At 34.8% G+C, this 5604-nt stretch overlaps 1 pseudogene; it reads right to left on the reverse strand.

Moving 5' to 3' along the window:
* Positions 1-313: 313 nt before the first annotated feature.
* LOC141498550 (ribonuclease H1 pseudogene) lies at positions 314-1246 on the reverse strand (annotated as a pseudogene).
* Positions 1247-5604: the final 4358 nt, after the last annotated feature.

A 5604-nucleotide genomic window follows, 5' to 3' on the forward strand; every position in this document is an offset into this window, starting at 1 on the left:
CCTATATGGAAAGAGTAATTTTAATCTTCTAAAGGCCTGAGAATGGGGTTAATCAGAAGAAAATTATCATCATTATTATTTTACCTAGCACTTACTGAGTTTCTAAACTAACTGCTCAATATCAGACTTGAACTTCAATGCAAAAATTTGAGAACAACATTGGGTAATAGTCAGTTAAATATACTTTATGCGTAAAGATAAATAGATATTTTGGGGTAAAGTGAGGAATAATTTAATATACTTAACCATATTTCAACAGAAAACTATCTTTCTGATGAAACAAGAATGTTACCAAATCGACTTTTAATTGTTAATGTCTTAGAGGCAAATTTTCAAACAAATAATGACTAAAAAGCACTTGGTTTGCTCTTTAATTAGATTTTAAAAATTATACTAAGTTGAATCTTGAAATTTTTTTAGCTCCTTCTCTTACTAATCTATCAGCTTCTTCATTGCCTGGAAACCCTGAATGACCAGGAACGTGCATCCATTCAATGTCTATGCCTTGAATAAGTTTATCAAGCTTAATGAAGTCTTCTTTGTTAATCACATCTTTTCCTGTGCTTGTTTTCCAGCCATTTTTCTTCCAGTCTTTAACCCAATTCGTTATACCATTTATAGTAAACATACTATCTGTGTAGAGAACCAGCTTACTGATGTTTTGATTCTTGGCTTGTTCAATTGCTTTACAGGCAGCATGTATTTCTGCTCTTTGATTTGTCTGTCTCCCAGGAAGTCTTTCACCTACATTTAAGGGATGGCCTGGTCCCCAATAAACACCAATGCCTGCTCTTGCTTTCCTCTTCCCATTACTGGATCAGCAGCCATCTGTGTAAACCACGGTTGCATCTCCCACATAAGAAAATTTATCTTTGCTAAGTAAAGGTTCAGAATCTTGTTTTGCAATTTTTTTGCAAGGCTCGTCTTCATCTGATGATTCACAGGGTCTCTTGTTTGGTTTCACTTTGAGGTCCTCTGTGTTGCATTTCTTTGTCTGCGCTGTTGTAGGTTCAGGGCTTGAAGTATTTCGGACAAAGGCCCAAGCCTCATCCTCAGTAGCAAACTTCTTGAACCGAGCAGCAGGAAATCTGTTCACTTGTGCTTGGCATTCACTCCAGGTGGGGAACACGCCGGTCTTGCGACCCCTCTTGACGGCGTAGAACGTGGCGGTGCCCAGGTTGCGGGCACCGCCGCAGCCGAGGACACCCGTGGCGACTCTGGGGAGCGCCGCCCAGAGCCTCAGCATGGCCCGCTCCTGGGCATAGTGGGCGCGGGGAGGAGGCCCGCGGCCGGCGGGCCCGGGTAGCCAAGGACGCGGGATATTTGTAATTCTTAAAAATTGTATCCCTACTATAACATGTCCTAAAGGGCATATGCACAGACATATACATAATCAAAGCAGTAATTAGAGGAAAATACATTTCTATAAACTTTTATAACAATAAAATGGAGCAAAGAACAATTCAGTGAATTTGGCATACATCTAAAAAAACTTTAAAAATTTTTAAGTCCTTAATTGAGCACCAAATTATAAATAAATCCTGAAGATCAAAAATAATTAGGTTGAAAGGAAAAAACTATTGAACTAATAAATAAATCTAGGAGTTGGTTTGATAAAAAAAAAAACCAAGATAAGCCACAGGTAATCTGATTTAAAAAAGAAGAAAGACAAATATCTAGTATCAAAAATGAAAAGAGTGAAATCACCTCCAATAAAAAAAATTAAAACAAATCATTAAAAAATATTTTGCCAGGGCAGCTAGATGGCTCAATGGATAGAGCACCAGTCCTGGAGTCAGGAGTACCTGAGTCCAAATCCAGCCTCAGACACTTAATAATTGCATAGTTTTGTGACCTTGGGTAAGTCACTTAACCCCATTGCCTTGCAAAAAAAAACACCTAAATATGCATATATGTGTGTATATATATATATATATATATATATATATATATATTGCCCAATTATAAATCAATAATTCAATAAATCTGAAAATCTGAGTGAAATTGATGAATATTTATGAAAACATAAATTACCTAGATTAACCAATCAGTAAATAGAATGGCTAAATAACCCCATGCCGGAAAAAGAAACTGAACATGACAATTATGAACTTCTTAGGAAAAAATCCCCAGGGACATGTGAGTTCATGAGTGAAATCTATCAAACATTTAAAAAATAATTAATTCCACTACATCAATAATTTGGAAAAATAACCAAAGAATTAGTCCTATCAAACTCCTTTCATGATACAGATATGTTGCTGATATCTAAACCAGGAAAAACCAGAACAGAGAAAGAAAATTATCGAACAGTTTCCCTAATGAATAAGGATGCAAAAATTTTTAACAGATTACTAGCAAGGAAATTACAACAAAAGTATTATGCACTATGAGCAGGTGGGATTTATACAGAGTGATAAATAACCCTATCAACAACAAAGCCAACAGAAATCATATCGCTATCTCAATAAATGCTGAAAAAGCTCCTGACAGAATACAGTGCAGATGACGTGATAGTATTAAAGAAGCAACTAAATCAACTAAAAAATCAATTAATTAACAACTTCAGCAGATTTGCAGAATATAAGATAAATCCACAAAAATCATCAGAATTTTTTAATATGACCACACACTCTAACAGCAAGAGAAAGTGATAGAAATTCCATTTAAAATAACTGTAGACAACATAAAATATTTGGGAGTCTATCTCCCAAGACAAACCCAAGAACTATATAAACATAAGTGGAAAACATTTTTCACACAAATAAGGTCAGATCTAAGCAGCTGGAAAAATGTCAAGTGCACAAGAGTAGACTGGGACAGAATAATGAAAATGTCAATTCTACCTAAGATAATTTAGATATCCAGTGCCATATCAATCAATTTATAGGGGTGTGTGTGTGTGTGTGTGTGTGTGTGTGTGTGTGTGTGTGTGTCTGTGTATGCAAGTATTATTACCTTTTTATTGTGGTAAAATATTGGAAAATGAGGGAATGCCCATCAATTGGGGAATGACTGAATTAGCTGTAGTATATAAATGTAATAGAATACTATTGTGTAGTAAGAAATTATTTACAGGCAGATTTCAGAATAACCTGGAAATACATGTATGAACTGATACATGCACAAATATTTATAACCTTTTTATGGTGGCAAAATTCAAAATTTAGGGAATGCCCATCAATTGGGGAATGACTGAATAAGCTGTAGTATGTGAATGTAATAGAATACTGTTGTGTTGTAAGAAATGATTAACAGGCAGATTTCAGAATAACCTAGAAATCCCTGGAGTCAGGAGTACCTGAGTTCAAATCCCATCTCAGGCACTTAATAATTACCTAGCTGTGTGGCCTTGGGCAAGCCACTTAACCCCCATTGCCTTGAAAAACCTAAAAGAAAACCAACAGAATAACCTAGAAAGACATATATAAACTGCAAAGTGAAATGAGCTGAGCCAAGAAAACAACGTACACAATATCAGCAGCATCATTTGATGATCAGCTGTGGATTATTCAGCTCTTTCAGGAACACAGTGATCTAAGACAAATACAAAGGATGCATGAAAGAAAATGCTATCCATAGCCATATAAAGAGCTGAAGGATTCTGAATTATAATCTAAACATAATTTTGGTAATTACTTTATTCTTATTTGTGTTTTTTTCTTTTTTATCTGTTTCTTCTCTTCCAGCTGAGAATAATATGAAAACATGTTTTACTGTTGATGAAGTTGTGAATGAATCCAACCATTGTGGAAAACAATTAGAAACTCTTCCCAAAGGGTAAGCAGAGTGCTTTGATCCTTTGATCCATCAATATCCCTTATAGGTCTATCCCAAATAGATTAAGTGGGGAAAAGGACACATATACTATATATCAAACTACTTATGATTTTCAGAAAAAGGTAGGGAAGAGAGGGAGAATAAATTGTAATTCAAAGTCTTGTAAAATAAATGCTGACTAATGGGACAGAAAGAAAAATGATAAACATAGGAAGGAATGTAGGGAAAATAAGGCATTAATACAAGTACTGTTGGAGGAGTTCTGAAATAATTCATTGTGGAGAACAATTTGGAACCATGCTCAGAGAGCTATAAAACCAAGCATATCGGGGCGGCTAGGTGGTGCAGTGGATAGAGCACTGGCCCTGGAGTCAGGAGTACCTGAGTTCAGATCTGACCTCAGACACTTAATAATTGCCTGTGTGTCCTTGGGCAAGTCACTTAACCCCATCGCCTAAAATAAAAAAATAAAAATAAAAATAAAGTGTATCCTTTGATTTAGCAATGATACTACCAGAACTGGATTCCAAAAGAGATAAAAAAAATTGGAAACTCTTTTCTGTTAGCAAGGATTAGAAATTGAGGAGATGCCCATCAATTGGGGAATGGCTGAACAAACTGTGGTATGTAATGTGATGGAATGCTATTCTTTAATAAGAAATAAAAAGCGGAAAATTCTTAGTAAAACCTGGAAAGGCTTACATGAGCAGATGCAGTAGGATATGTACTAATAGCAATAGTTAGGATGATCAGCTATGAAAGACATAACTTTTTTCAGCAATGCTGCTACCCAAGACAACTCTGAAGGACTTTGATAAATAATCCTATTCATCACAGAGAAAGAGAACTGATAGTGTCTTAATATAGAGTGAATCAGACTTTTTTAACTTCATTTTTCTTGAGGTTTATTTTTGGGAGAGAGGTCTATGTTTTCTTTCAGAACATGACTATTATGGAAATGTTCTACATGACTACACATTTTTAGCCTATATCAAATTGCTTGCTTTCTCAATGAGGGAGAGTGGATGAGAAGAAGGGAGAGAATTCAGAACTCAGAGTTTTAAAAATGAATATTAAAACTTGTTTTTACATGTAATGGGAAAAATAAAATAAAATATTTTTAAATGAATGCTAAAGATGTTCTTTTATTTAAGTAGGGGAAAATAGAATACTATGTGAAAAATGAATGTTGCTTAGTAAATCGTCTCTAGATCTGCCCTCTGGAGCCAAGCAGAACAAGAATAAAAATAGCAATTAAAATAATTAAGTACAGTATTATATCCTCTCCAGGAAAAATATTCCTAACTATTTCAGTCATTTATCATAGGAAAGACAGGATATTTCAAGAACTTGTACACATTGTTTTAATTTCTTCATCAGAAAACTACCTGCTCATATCCTTTGGCTATTTATTAAGTGTGGAATGACAAATAATCTTTCTTTTTTTTTTAGGTTTGTTTTTGTTTCTGTTTTTGTTTTTTTGCAAGGCAAATGGGGTTAAGTGGCTTGCCCAAGGCCACACAGCTAGGTCATTATTAAGTGTCTGAGACCGGATTTGAACCCAGGTACTCCTGACTCCAGGGCCAGTGCTTTATCCACTATGCCACCTATCTGCCCAGACAAATAATCTTTCAGATTTGACAAAATCTTTTTTATATTTGAGATATGAGACCTTTATCCGAAAATCTTGAAAAAATGTTCCAAATAATTATTGAATAGAAAAATGCAAATTAAAATAACTGTGAGAAATCATTTTAACCTATCAGATTGGCCAAAATGATTGAAGGGGAATAAAAACAAATGTTGGAAGGAATGTGGAAAAAT

This window comes from Macrotis lagotis, chromosome X, assembly GCF_037893015.1.
Source record: "Macrotis lagotis isolate mMagLag1 chromosome X, bilby.v1.9.chrom.fasta, whole genome shotgun sequence".
In the NCBI taxonomy this organism is placed as follows: Eukaryota; Metazoa; Chordata; class Mammalia; order Peramelemorphia; family Peramelidae; genus Macrotis; species Macrotis lagotis.